Source organism: Helianthus annuus, chromosome 5, assembly GCF_002127325.2.
Source record: "Helianthus annuus cultivar XRQ/B chromosome 5, HanXRQr2.0-SUNRISE, whole genome shotgun sequence".
Classification (NCBI taxonomy): Eukaryota; Viridiplantae; Streptophyta; class Magnoliopsida; order Asterales; family Asteraceae; genus Helianthus; species Helianthus annuus.
In genome coordinates this window covers 12,545,417-12,561,559 of record NC_035437.2, presented here as the reverse complement: position 1 = coordinate 12,561,559, position 16,143 = coordinate 12,545,417, and positions in this window count along the sequence as shown.

Here is a 16,143-nt window from a genome sequence, read left to right as displayed (position 1 = left end):
ATTCCCCGACCAAGCGGTATTTTATATATCGTATTTTATATACCGTACCCCAAGCCCGTATAGGGAAAATAAGTTAAACGTATTTACCTGAGCAAAGTATAAACCAAATATAACGAGTGCACGTAGCTTTTACTGGGCTCCTAGATCTGGAAATTAAGGTTTTAATAACCTATTAGAATCCTAACGGGTCTTAAGCTTAGACCGGTTAGTTTTATATGAAGATTACGGTTTTAAACGCACAAAAGGCGAAGACCGTTTTAGAATGTGGTTTTGTCCCAACAAGCTTGCATACTTGTTTTATATGGGGAACATAATCACATTCTGGATTTTGAGACCAAAAAGATATGGTTTGACCCGTTTCGGCTAAAATGGCCAAACTAGTCACATAAGCCGATCCGAATGCGTAAAGTGCGTAACGAGTAACCATAAGAGTCAAATACAAGTTTCTGAAGTCAATATGCTTAAAATATGTTGTGATATCAGAATGATACCTTCCATTATGCCCCAAATGATTTTGAACCAAAACTATGCCTCATAAGGGCGTTTTGGTCATTTTACAAGGTGTAAAAGGTTTAAAAATAATAACCTGAGTTACAGGTCTGAATAATTTAGTAAATATACTTAATTTACTAAGTTATAACAGTAGGGTATCAAATCTATGTGAAATTTATTATCTTTAACCTTACTATGCGCCGTAGGGGCATTTTGGTAATTTCACATGTGCCTAAAAGGTCAATTCTGGAACTCTGAGTTCAAAACATTTGCCTACTGTTTAAAATATAAAAATTCACTGATTACATCAGTAGGTTCAATCCTTTAAGCTTAATAAGGTTCTAGAGCACACTTATGCGTTAAAAATGCCTAAAAAGGGGATTTGGAGCCATTTCCGGGTTTTCTGTAAAAAGCTGATATTTTTAATAATCCAGAAAGCTTAAAATAATTTATTTATCATAACAAATCAGCAGAAATTGGTTTGAGGTCAAAAGGTTTTGTAAAACTCATTTTATGGCTAAAAAAAGGGCAAAACCGGCATAAACCGAATTAATCTTAGAACACTAAGTTATGCTCAGCCTAAAAATAAATAAAAATCTCCAAAAATCCCAAAATATTATTTTATAACAGTGGGTAAAAAGTTTGGTATAAAAATTTGGGTTTTGATAGGCTATACGTAATTTACGCCATTTAATTAGTAAAGAAGCTCTTAATTATGCTATTGAGCATAACTCTTAATCTAGACCTCAAACTGACTTCCAATTTTGGGTGCAAGTTTATAAATCAGTAGCTAAGGTGCCTACCCTTTTACATTTTCAAAAATCACATTTTAAGGTCAAATGGGCATAATGGTCAACATATAAGCGATTAACGGAAACATGCATGTGAATAGGATATCTAATGAACCAAGTAGTATAATCTCAGAGAGTTATACTAACATGTAAGTAGGTTTAAAAGAAGCTCTAAGGCAATCCTAATCTTGGCTTAAACGGGTCAGAACTGAAAGTCAAAGCAGAAGTCAAACTTTGCGACTTTCGATTCCAAACCGAGCCTAAACTGAAAATTGTCGAGTTGAACATGTTGGAACATGTTCTTACATTAAATACCAAGTTATTTTAATGATCAAACAGGTTGCATGTAACCTACATTGCTAATTATGCATTAATTTGCAAATAACCTTTCTGTTGACTTTTTATAATAAGCTTTGACTCGACAATTAGCATAGTTAGAGTGGGAATCTGGAAATACCCTTTTAAGGGTTTGTTACCCACATAATTACCTACTTAAAGGTACTTTTAATTCGTGATTTGACAGAGCACATTTTAATTAATCATGGAGTCAAACCTTAATTACGACGGTTTGACCTTTAGCTAATTAACTAAGCTAAAACGAATTAGGAAGGGTTAAGGACACTTACAAGAGTCCTAATTGAGATTAGAGATCCTAAGGAAGAGTGCTTGTTGTCCAGAGAGCTCCAGGAGTGCACTTGTGAACTTTTGCAAATGAATGCCTAAAATGGTTACAACCTCTTGTTCTTATATAGTGAACTTTGCTCAACAAGATCATGCCAAAGAGGTCTACAAGTGTTTCCAGATCAAGACAAGTGCCCCCCCCCCCCTATGCATGAAAAACCATTGGAGAGGCTCTGGTATAAGAAAACAAGCATTTAAAGTCGGTTAACAGGCCTGAAATGGCAGATGTCCACGAATTCTGATGTTGGCAGTCTGATGCGGTACGCCTGAGGTTACCAGGGATTCTAATGCGGGCCGCCTGAGCTGTATAACCTGCCAAACAAGTTTCAAAGTTTGCACTTTTGGTCCCTGGTCCTTTGTAACGTGGCTTTAAGCTTTGTTTTTGCACTTTTGACCTCTTAACCTTATTTTTAAGGGCCTTGGGACTTTTACTAACTTGGTTAAGTCCTTGACCAACCTTGTAACCACTCATAAGGCCATAGAATTCAATGTTGACGCTTTTAACCCCTCGAACACGAATTTGATCATAACTTTCTCATACGATAACGAAACTTTATGAAATTTTAACCACATATTCTAGTGAGTATATTTTATTGTTACAAAGCTTCGGGTCTGCCAAAAGGTCACTCAGAGGTATACTTTGCACATGTTGACACTTTTAGCCCTTGTAGTTTGTAATTCCTCACTTTCTTTCATGTTTAGCTTCGTATGATCCATGATTCATTCGTTGGAAGGTATAAACATTATGTAGGGCTATTTTAGAATATATTTATCCATTGTTGACACTTTGGACCCTTATATTCACATAGTTTCCCCGTTTGTCAACTTTAGTCCCTCCAAAGTATTCTTTCTCACGTTCAGGGCTTATGACACGTGTTTATATTTTATTGGACATAAATTTTCAAGGTGTTACATCCTCACCCCCTTAAAAGAAATCTCGTCCTCGAGATTTAAGGAAATAGATGAGAGTATTTCTCTTTCATTGAGGATTCTAGCTCCCACGTGTATTCAGGACCTCTGCGGGCGTCCCACTTCACCTTGACAATAGGCACAAGCTTTCTCCGAAGTTTCTTTACCTGTCGATCCTCAATCGACACAGGTTTTTCCACAAATTTTAAGCTCTCGTCTATATGCACATCTGTGTGTGGTATGACTAGCGACTCATCGGCCAGACATTTCTTCAGATTGCAGACGTGAAATACATTATGAATACCATCGAGCTCTTCGGGTAAGTTTAACTTGTAAGCCACTGATCCTACACATTCGATGATCTCGAATGGTCCTATATACCTTGGGCTTAACTTACCTTTCTTACCAAATCGCATCACCCCTTTCCAAGGTGATACTTTGAGCAAAACTTTATCGCCAACCTCAAACTTGAGAGGTTTTCGCCTTTCATCCGCGTAGCTCTTTTGCCTGTCTCGAGCAGCTTTCAGGCGGTCGCGAATTTGGACAATCTTGTCCGTTGTCTCGAAGACTAAGTCAGGACCTGATAATTGCGTATCTCCCACTTCTGCCCAGCAAATGGGCGTTCTACACTTTCTACCATATAGTGCCTCAAAAGGCGCAGCCTTGATGCTAGTATGGTAGCTATTATTGTAGGAGAACTCGACCAACGGTAAATGCCTGTCCCAACTACCTCCTAGATCAATTACACATGCACGCAGCATGTCTTCCAACGTTTGAATAGTACGCTCACTCTGCCCATCCGTCTGAGGATGGTAAGCCATACTGAAATTCAATTGAGTGCCCAGAGACTGTTGGAAACTCTTCCAGAAATGAGATGTGTATCTAGTATCCCGATCTAAGATAATAGATACTGGTACGCCATGCAAGGACACAATCTTATCCACGTACAGTTGAGCTAACATGTCAGAGCTGTAGGTTTCTTTAATGGGCAGGAAATGTGCTGACTTAGTCAGTCTATCAACTATGACCCATATAGTATCATTTCCCTTCGGCGTCTTAGGCAATTTGGTGATGAAGTCAATTGTTACCATTTCCCATTTCCAAGTGGGAATTTCAGGCTGTTGCAGCAAACCTGACGGCTTCTGATGTTCAGCTTTGACTTTAGCACACGTCAAGCATTTCACTACGTAAGCAGCTATAGACTTTTTCAAGCCTATCCACCAATAATTTGCCTTTAAATACTGGTACATCTTATCAGCTCCAGGATGGACGGAATACTTGGAACTGTGGGCTTCCTTGAGGATAACATCCCGAAGTCCTCCATATACAGGAACCCATATTCGTCCATTTAATCTCAACATTCCGTCTTTATCGTAGGACAACTGTTCTTCAGTTACTCCTAATTTCTCCTCAGGATAGTTAGCTTCCAACACAGCATCCTTTTGTGCAGCTAACAACCTTTCATTCAAACTGCTCTTAATTTCAATGCTCTTGGCATTGATCCTTATCGGCTTCAATCTTTCCTTCCTGCTCAAGGCATCTGCGACTACATTGGCCTTGCCTGGATGGTATCTTATTTCACAATCATAATCGTTCAAGGTTTCCATCCATCGTCGCTGCCTCATGTTCAAATCCTTCTGATTGAACAGGTGTTGAAGGCTCTTGTGGTCGGAATAGATCACACACTTCGTCCCATACAGATAATGCCTCCAAAGCTTAAGTGAAAATACAACGGCACCCAACTCCAAGTCATGGGTGGTATAATTCTTTTCGTGCACCTTTAATTGACGTGAAGCATAGGCTATGACCTTGCCCTTTTGCATTAACACACAACCCATTCCGGTGTGTGATGCATCACAATACACCACAAATTCTTCAATGCCTTCAGGTAGAGTCAGCACTGGAGCGTTACTCAACTTCTGCTTCAAGATATCAAAAGATTCTTGCTGCTTAGGCCCCCAATTAAACTTAATGTTCTTACGCGTTAACGACGTTAAGGGTGCATCAATCCTTGAGAAGTTTTCAATAAAACGCCTATAGTATCCAGCCAAACCTAGGAAGCTACGAATCTCTGAAGGCGTCTTTGGCTCTTGCCAGTTCATAATAGCCTCTATCTTTGCGGGGTCCACTTGAATTCCACGTTCGCTCACAACATGTCCAAGGAACTGGGCTTCGCGAAGCCAAAATTCACACTTTGAAAACTTGGCATAGAGCTTCTCTTGATGGAGCAGCTTAAGAATGCACCGAAGATGCTTCTCATGGTCAGCTTGGTTCTTCGAGTAGATGAGGATGTCATCGATGAAGACGATGACAAATTTATCCAGATAAGGCTTGCATACGCGATTCATGAGATCCATGAATGCGGCAGGTGCGTTGGTGAGCCCAAAAGGCATCACTAGGAACTCATAATGACCATAACAAGTCCTAAATGCGGTCTTATGTACATCCTCCTCCTTGACCTTCAGTTGATGATAGCCTGACCTGAGATCTATCTTGGAGAAGTAACTCGCTCCCTGTAGCTGGTCGAATAGATCATCGATTCTAGGCAAAGGATATCTGTTCTTGATAGTAACCTTGTTTAGCTCACGGTAATCAATGCATAGACGCATTGATCCATCCTTCTTTTTAACAAACAGAATTGGTGCTCCCCATGGAGACGAACTAGGTCTAATAAAACCTTTAGCTAGTAAATCATCTAGCTGTGTCCTTAATTCCTTCATCTCCGTTGGTGCTAATCTGTATGGTGCTCTGGCCACTGGTGCAGCTCCGGGGATGATGTCAATTCTAAATTCCACCTGCCTATATGGTGGCAAACCAGGTAGTTCTTCCGAAAAAACCTCGGGATAATCAAAAATGACTGGTATGTCTTCGATCCTGGGCTTCTTCTCGTCAATGGTTACTTGTGCCATATAGATGATGCAACCTTTACCCAGACACCTGGATGCCTTGAGCATAGCCACTTGCTCAGGCAATCCATGTTGAGTATCTCCCTGAATAGTGAGTGGCTCACCAGATGGAGTCTTGATTACTATCTGCTTCTTGTTGCACACTATCTGGGCTTGGTTATGCGATAACCAATCCATTCCTATTACTATATCAAAGCCTGCTAGCTTAAAGGGTAACAAGGATAAAGGAAAAGAGTGGTTCCTAATGGATAGGACACATCCGTCTAATACAGTCGAAACTGTTTCTATCGATCCATCAGCTAATTCTACTTCATATTTCATACTTAGGGTTTTAACAGGTAGTTTCAATAAATCACAGAACTTATTATCTACAAAGGATCTATCCGCCCCAGAGTCAAACAATATCCTTGCGTAGACATCATTAATGAGAAAAGTACCTGTTATGACATTATTATCCTGGATAGCTTCCTTCGCATCCACGCGGAAGACCCTTGCATTAGTCTTCTTTCCCTCTTCTGCTTTCTTGGCAAGTTTCGGGCAGTTGGGTCTAATATGTCCCTTCTCATTACAATTGTAGCAGGTGGCATCCTTAAGTTTCTTGCAATCTAATGCCTTATAAACCGGGGACTTGCAAATCCCACATAGTTTCTGCTGAGATTGGGATCTAGACTCCTGCCTGCATTTCCCGAAATGGTGCTTCTTACAAACTTTGCACCTGGGTTTTTCACCCGACTGCTGATCTCCCTTCTTGGATCCTGACCCTTTCTTGTGGTCGTCATTGCCCTTGCGCTTCTTGTCTGAGCGCTGTGAACTGTCATCTTCGCGTTTCCTTTTATCTGAATCCGCATTCCTTAAAGATCTCAGCCTTACCGCATCCAGCGTAAGGGACAGAGATATGTCAGCTACTGACCTGAACGTAGTAGGCCGAGAGGCCTTGACACTTGCTTTGATTTCTGGGGCCAGACCCCCAATAAAACGGGCTATCCTCTTTGGTTCGGGTGTTACAAGGTAAGGAACTAACCTTGATAGAGTATTGAAACTCGTGAGGTATGCCTGGCAGTCCAGGTTCTTCATGACTAAGGACAGAAAATCAGATTCTATCCTTTCAACCTCGTGTTGGGGACAGTAGTTCTCTTTGATGAGAGCAACAAACTGATCCCATGACATGTTATACAACGGAACCTTTCCAGCAGCCTGAATTAATGACTTCCACCAAGCCAAGGCTTCACCTTTAAACGACTGGGATACAAACTTTACAATATCCCTTTCAGCACATCCACTGATGTCCACAACAGTGTCCATCTCATCAAGCCAAGTCATACAGTCCACTGCCCCCTTCTCCCCAGTAAAATCCCGGGGTTTACAAGACACAAAGTATTTATACGTGCAACCCTTGGCACGTGGGGCATCATCAAACACGATTTTCTTGGAATGATCACCATTTTCATTCGAAGAATGTCTATCATCATCCTTCTTAGATTCTTCCTTTTTAGACTTGGGTTGGACAGATGGTGGCTTGCTGTGAGACTCCGAATGAGTCTTGGATCTGATATGCGGTGTAGACAAGGTCCTACTATGGGTCCCACTGTACTCACTGTACTATCTTTCTAATGCCTTTGTAACCGCATCATCTACCAGCGCTTTCAACTCTGCGCCAGTTAACTGTATCTTTGCGTTATCGTGATTCTCTACCGGACAACTGTTCACTTCGTCCGACCCCGCCATGTAGCTTCAATTGCTACATATAGACAATAATAGGCAAGGTTTTATTTAGAAGCTAATACAGCATTTTATATTTTATTAACTATGGCTTTAAATAGTCATTACTGGTTAATTTGTTAATTAATTATTTATGCAGGACCTTTATTATAATCCTATATTATAACTTTAATGTTGGCACCTAAAGGCCTAGTTACGTAAACAAGTTTTAATTTATAACCAGGATTTTCACATAATCGAGGTATTATGGTTTGAATCACAGTTCATTACCCATTTAGACAGTGAGTTGCAGACTTCTACTGTCTCTTAGTCCTAACTGACATTAATTATTACCCGTAGGCACTTCATTCCCAAGGAATGGATATTTACTTACAGGGAATTTTAAATTAACCCAATTTTCAATGATGGCCTATGTGACTTTTACTGTGTCACAATTTGCCCAGTATGTTAACATACTTACAGATGTTAACAGAATTTGGAATCTTCTAGATAGGTCCTACCATCTTGGCCATGTCTGCGACGACACGTGGCTAGGCTTTACCCCTTAGATTCTCTTTATAACGCAGATCAATCCTAAGTTGAGACGTTAATTATGGACCTGAATCTAATTATGGAGATACCATCTTGGCCTTGTCTTAAAATGACATGTGGCTAGGTCTTGTCCCTTTTTAGATTTTGCCATTTTATATTAATGGTAGGTCTTCTTTAATTTAGGAAATGTTATTTTCATTTTTACCTTTTTATTTTAAGTTTATTCATATACTTATTTATAACAACCAACATGAAAATAAAATGCAACATTTCACTAATAAAGATTTAACAATACAATACTTGCCCTAAACGGGACTTCTACAAATAACATGCCCACGCAGGGGCAAAATACAACAAACAACAAACAAAACAACAAACAAACCCACGCAGGGGTCAACTGAAAGACATGCCCACGCAGGGACAGAATACTAAAAGACAAGCTCGCGCAGGAGCTGAATACTGAAACAACAAGTCCACGCAGGGACTGATTACAACTAAGCAAATAAACAACAAGGTCTTCAGTGACCCCTCCTCTTGGACTTCCCCTTTAGCAAGTCTGACAGACCCTTGAAGAAGCCTTGCCGCTCCCTGCGGTCTTCTCGAACTTCTCGTTCGACCTGGTTCAACCTATCAAGAACCTCCTGCTGACGCTCCGGTGGGATAAGCTGTGGCTGCGGTGGCTGGTACAACGGCTGAGGAGGTGGTGGTTGCTGGTACACATATGGAGGGTACCCGGTAGTCCAAGGACCACCATAGGGCCCTTCAGGGTGTCGAGCGTTGTAATCCCACGCCTCCTGATATGGGTCCACATTAGCATAGTTAAAGCTGTTGTGGCCCGGCATTTCAAACGGGTTGTATGCCGCGGAACCGGCATAAGCAGGGATTGGGTTGTCATAACCCAACGGAGGTGCCACAGGCACTGAGTCGACCTCTGGAATGGGGTTCGATGGACCCCCCATTTGTGGTTCTTCTTCTTCCTCCTGGAGTGGTGGATAATGACTGCCACTCGATGGTTGGGGAGTGCTGATGCGGACTCCCCCTCGCACGGACATCCGTGCGTTTGACCTCCTCCGCCTTGGTGGCTCCGGAGGCGGTTGTTGCTCCACTGGCGGTGGTGGTGGTGGAGTGACTGCCACGAAGCGAGAATCCTGAGAAGGATCCTGTTGCTGTTGCTGCTGCTGATATGGAGAGGAGTGGTGTGAGGGGGTAAAATACCAGTCGATGTTTCGGAACCTCTCCTCATAGCTGTCCGGACCACGATAAGGTGATCCGTGAAAAGACGACCCGTCGGAGATCTCTATCGGGTGGTTGGGGGTTCCAAACGCGGGCTCCATGGGGTCCGTGTCTTCGTCCATGTCATCAGCGTGGTCACCTGAGAAATGATCCTCAGGCCCTAGTGGGTTATGACCCACGAGTTCTGGATAGATATTAGCCGGGTTGAACCGGCTCTGAAAGGTTGGGGTTGGGTCACCAAAGGAGTGGTGAGAGTTGGATCTCTGCAAAGGTATGAAAGTGGGTGGTTGTTCGTTGGGCTCATTTTCCGATTGAGGCCCAAAGGAATGCTGGTAAGAAGGTGAAGAGCTGAGGGAGACTGACCGCCTCCCGGGTTTGACATAGAGCCTCCACGGCTCTTGTGGACTAGTGCTCATGGTAATGGATGGGGTACGCCGGTGCGAAGGTCCGGCTTCGTGATCGTGACCCGTGACTGGTCCTTTGCCTCGACCGCGAAGAAATCTTGGTGGCATTTTGACCTGCAATCATGTTTTAGATAACAACAACAATATAATAAAATAAAGACCCAAAAATAAAACAAAACAGAGTTTTGTCCTATGTTCTTTGTCTAGACTCGGAACTCGAGGAATGTGAAATTCGTGCACTGAGACTAAACACAAAAAGGCTAGTGTTTAATTCACTCAGTGTTGGCTCTGATACCAACCTGTCACACCCCTAATTTCCACGTGTCACCGGTGGGCCCGGTGGGGGATTATCATGACGTAGTTGATATCATCATAGTCAAACAACACAAATTATAATGCACAGCGGAAGCAAAAGATAGATTTATTTCAACTTAAATTATTGTAATATTCAAGTATCACAAAATGTCGAAATAGAATCCACAGGCAGAATCAAATAAAAAGGAAACTTCATTTCAACAGACTTCATGCATCCTAAGCTTGCGAGACTTCTATGGATGCTTAAGGAGTGACCAGCCTATTACGCGTAGTACCTGCACTTAGTCTTTTTGGAAAATACGTCAGTTTACACTGGTAAATACAATTTAACTGACTCATTTTGAAAATGTTTAAAATTGATTTAAATGCCCGTGGCATAAAACTTTTTATAACTTGGGATAATTATTTGCTTAATAATCTTGTAAAAGAATTACATGTTTATTCTGCGTTCGGTAGCCCGGGTCGTGCCGGGTTAAAGATTAATAGATACACCACTTAATATAATTCCGCCGCGAGACTTCTCTCGTACCGACGATTATACATGTTGTACTGCACTACGGGTGTACGCCTACACCCGAGTGCTAAGGTCGTGGCCATTCTTTGAATGATGCCAAGGATATCCGGGACATGGTCATTAAGCCCCCAAAGGCGTTAAACAAACAAAACAGCTTTTTCAAACGGGTTAATTTGACAACACTTAGCCACCGACCGGTTAAGGTCAATTCCCCGACCAAGCGGTATTTTATATACCGTACCCCAAGCCCGTATAGGGAAAATAAGTTAAACGTATTTACTTGAGCAAAGTATAAACCAAATATAACGAGTGCACGTAGCTTTTACTGGGCTCCTAGATCTGGAAATTAAGGTTTTAATAACCTATTAGAATCCTAACGGATCTTAAGCTTAGACCGGTTAGTTTTATATGAAGATTACAGTTTTAAACGCACAAAAGGCGAAGACCGTTTTAGAATGTGGTTTTGTCCCAACAAGCTTGCATACTTGTTTTATATGGGGAACATAATCACATTCTGGATTTTGAGACCAAAAAGATATGGTTTGACCCGTTTCGGCTAAAATGGTCAAACTAGTCACATAAGCCGATCCGAACGCGTAAAGTGCGTAACGAGTAACCATAAGAGTCAAATACAAGTTTCTGAAGTCAATATGCTAAAAATATGTTGTGATATCAGAATGATACCTTCCATTATGCCCCAAATGATTTTGAACCAAAACTATGCCTCATAAGGGCATTTTGGTCATTTTACAAGGTGTAAAAGGTTTAAAAATAATAACCTGAGTTACAGGTCTGAATAATTTAGTAAATATACTTAATTTACTAAGTTATAACAGTAGGGTATCAAATCTATGTGAAATTTATTATCTTTAACCTTACTATGCACCGTAGGGGCATTTTGGTAATTTCACATGTGCCTAAAAGGTCAATTCTGGAACTCTGAGTTCAAAACATTTTCCTACTGTTTAAAATATAAAAATTCACTGATTACATCAGTAGGTTCAATCCTTTAAGCTTAATAAGGTTCTAGAGCACACTTATGCGTTAAAAATGCCTAAAAAGGGGATTTAGAGCCATTTCCGGGTTTTCTGTAAAAAGCTGATATTTTTAATATTCCAGAAAGCTCAAAATAATTTATTTATCATAACAAATCAGTAGAAATTGGTTTGAGGTTAAAAGGTTTTGTAAAACTCATTTTATGGCTAAAAAAAGGGCAAAACCGGCATAAACCGAATTAATCTTAGAACACTAAGTTATGCTCAGCCTAAAAATAAATAAAAATCTCCAAAAATCCCAAAATATTATTTTATAACAGTGGGTAAAAAGTTTGGTATAAAAATTTGGGTTTTGATAGGCTATACGTAATTTACGCCATTTAATTAGTAAAGAAGCTCTTAATTATGCTATTGAGCATAACTCTTAATCTAGACCTCAAACTGACTTCAAATTTTGGGTGCAAGTTTATAAATCAGTAGCTAAGGTGCCTACCCTTTTACATTTTCAAAAATCACATTTTAAGGTCAAATGGGCATAATAGTCAACATATAAGCGATTAACGGAAACATGCATGTGAATAGGATATCTAATGAACCAAGTAGTATAATCTCAGAGAGTTATACTAACATGTAAGTAGGTTTAAAAGAAGCTCTAAGGCAATCCTAATCTTGGCTTAAATGGGTCAGAACTGAAAGTCCAAGCAGAAGTCAAACTTTGCGACTTTCGGTTCCAAGCCGAGCCTAAACTGAAAATTGTCGAGTTAAACATGTTGGAACATGTTCTTACATTAATTACCAAGTTATTTTAATGATCAAACAGGTTGCATGTAACCTACATTGCTAATTATGCATTAATTTGCAAATAACCTTTCTGTTGACTTTTTATAATAACCTTTGACTCGACAATTAGCATAGTTAGAGTGGGAATCTGGAAATACCCTTTTAAGGGTTTGTTACCCACATAATTACCTACTTAAAGGTACTTTTAATTCGTGATTTGACAGAGCACATTTTAATTAATCACGGAGTCAAACCTTAATTACGAGGGTTTGACTTTTAGCTAATTAACTAAGCTAAAACGAATTAGGAAGGGTTAAGGACACTTACAAGAGTCCTAATTGAGATTAGAGATCCTAAGGAAGAGTGCTTGCTGTCCAGAGAGCTCCAGGAGTGCACTTGTGAACTTTTGCAAATGAATGCCTAAAATGGTTACAACCTCTTGTTCTTATATAGTGAACTTTGATCAACAAGATCATGCCAAAGAGGTCTACAAGTGTTTCCAGATCAAGACAAGTGCCCCCCCTATGCATGAAAAACCATTGGAGAGGCTCTGGTATAAGAAAACAAGCATTTAAAGTCGGTTAACAGGCCTGAAATGGCAGCTGTCCACGAATTCTGATGCTGGCAGTCTGATGCGGCCCGCCTGAGGTTACCAGGGATTCTAATGCGGGCCGCCTGAGCTGTATAACCTGCCAAACAAGTTTCAAAGTTTGCACTTTTGGTCCCTGGTCCTTTGTAACGTGGCTTTAAGCTTTGTTTTTGCACTTTTGACCTCTTAACCTTATTTTTAAGGGCCTTGGGACTTTTACTAACTTGGTTAAGTCCTTGACCAACCTTGTAACCACTCATAAGGCCATAGAATTCAATGTTGACGCTTTTAACCCCTCGAACACGAATTTGATCATAACTTTCTCATACGATAACGAAACTTTATGAAATTTTAACCACATATTCTAGTGAGTATATTTTATTGTTACAAAGCTTCGGGTCTGCCAAAAGGTCACTCAGAGGTATACTTTGCACATGTTGACACTTTTATCCCTTGTAGTTTGTAATTCCTCACTTTCTTTCATGTTTAGCTTCGTATGATCCATGATTCATTCGTTGGAAGGTATAAACATTATGTAGGGCTATTTTAGAATATATTTATCCATTGTTGACACTTTGGACCCTTATATTCACATAGTTTCCCCGTTTGTCAACTTTAGTCCCTCCAAAGTATTCTTTCTCACGTTCAGAGCTTATGACACGTGTTTATATTTTATTGGACATAAATTTTCAAGGTGTTACAATTACTTGAGTATTAATTTAGAGTAATTTTAGTTTATTTAGTTGAACTACTTTTTTCCACATCAACCACCAACCACCGCAGCCGTTTGAGCAGGCGCAACATTGACCGTCTGTATTGAAGGAGCCGAGCCCGAACCCCCCTGTCCGGCTGAACCTCCTTGATCGATCAGAGCAGTTGGTTCTCTAATCTGATAAAGATTTTCTTGCACTATACTCAAATATGGTGGATCACCCTTCCGTGTCTTGGTCGCTCGAACGTCCAGTTCGGTAGAGTCGAAGGATTTCAACCTCAAAGCGTCTTTCAAACCCATAGCTGCACAAAAACAAACAACAAATAATATCCATAGTCCGGCATGATAAAAGCATATAACGAGCAGTAAAAACAATCAGTAAACAGTACAAGAAGCACCGTATCTAGTTAAAAGTATAACTAACCCTCTCCGTTCCACCTAAGGGTAGGATACCACTCCGGTTCGGCCCAAATCGTGCTTATCCGCCCCATGACAAGAATGTGTTCCGGATACTTTTGTACGCGCCCGGCTTCCTTGATCAAAGCCGCATATAAATTTTTATTAAACTCAAAGCCTTCAGGAAGAGGGGCTGGGAGGCGTGACTTTTTCAGTCTCCATGACATCTCGGCCGAAACGCATCGGTCATCAACCAGGAAGAAGCAGTCTTTCCAATCCTTTAAACTGGTAGTAATCCACGTATAACAACAGGCATTTTTCTTTCTAACCTTAAATGTATACTAGCTACCGGGCCGATTCAGCGTTTAAAAAGCCCGGAACACATTCAAATCCGGGTCGGAGCCCAAACCACGACAAGCAAACTCAAAATGACACACCCTAGCAAGGCCGAAGGGGTTCGTTTGAGAGAGATGAACCTCATGGAAAAGAAGAACTTCGATCAAGAACTTCGTCAGAGGAAGACGATAGTTGCAGTAATCGAACAGGCGAGTATAAACCCCTATCTTTCCCGGAACAAAAGGATAAATGGGCGTATTCTTTTCGGGAAGAATAGGGTGTAAAGAAGCAGGAATGGAATATTGATCCACATACCATTTTAAGCCGTTTCTATTCAAAATATTAGAGCAACCAGACAAATTGCTTTTGTTCGCCATTATACAAAGAAGACACTAACCTGAGAGATGAACTATGTTCCGTTTCAGAGAAAGAGAAGAGGAAGGAGAAGAAGCAAAAGATAAAAGTAAAAAATCTTTTTCCCCTTTTTATAGGAAAACTCCCACCGCCTTAAAATAGCCAATCCAATGTGGACACGTCAGGACGGGTGACGCATGTCAAAAGTCACATCGGTTAGGGTAAAAATAGGGTAACCGACGATCACCAAAACAGAAGTCACCGCCGAAATTTGAAATTCAAAAATCAGCGAAATCAGCGGCAAAAAAAGGCCCCGAATTGTCAGAAACTTCGCCATATAATTCGAAGCTTTTGCTGAACAAACGCTACGAACTAGGGGGACTTGATGAGGATATGTCCTTGGTCGGACCAAATGTCTAGGGAACACAAAACCGAACCGAATGCTCAGAGAAACTGTCGCACCTAGCACCATAGATGGAACGACCCAACCCCCCGGTCCGGCGTAACTAACTGGGGGCCCACAACTCTAACTGCCATGACAATGACTGGTCCGACCTTAACTAACTCGCCACGTCAGCATATCCAAAAACTATAAATACCCCGCCAAGACTTCCAACAAAGGGTAATCGCTACTTTCTCTCTCTAAACTCTCCCTCTCTCTCCCTGACTTACTCTCTCCTATTAGATACTTATTCTCACGCCCGAGCTTGGTCACAGAGAGGCCCCCTCCCTGTGACGAGGCTAACGGTGTGTTTTCTTCCTTGTGATCTTGCAGGTTCTTGCTTGGTCATCTGAAGCTCTGCTCATACCAGGTCGTACCAACTGGTTTTTGAGTCTTCACTATTAAAATTAACAAATAAAACATAATAAATGTGGGCCCCACCTAAATTACCATCCACCTCTTCTTTATCCCTATCCCAACACCCCTATAACCACCCACCTCCACCATCATCTTCAACCTCATCACTACCACCATCGAAAAGATGATGCAGATGCTTCACATATGCATTAATTCAACCGATCAGATGAGAGCACACGAAACAGCTGACTTTTTTCCATTAGTTCAACCTTCGAGGAAAGCATATCTCACTGGTCCACCATTTCTATAACAGCAGATTCTCTTTCTGAGAAGCCAAGACCCGATCGCAGAGTCAGACACCCCAATTCCCATCAGGTACCCAACATCCCTTTCTGTATATGTCTCCCCCCCTTCTATTTCTGCAATATATTAATATACAACCCACTCACAATCCCTAAATCATTTTAAGTGATTTACTTAGTTCCACACAGCTTCAACAGATCTCATATTTCCAAAATGTCCAGGACGACGTCGTATTGGTGTTACAGATGCACACACATAGTCAGACTCACAACCGAAGACGCAATCGTCGAATTGCCTCAACAAAAATAGATGGAATTGGGCCTAAAAAAGCCATTCTGGTTCATACTGCGACGGCGAATTCATCGAAGCCGTTGATTCTCCCGC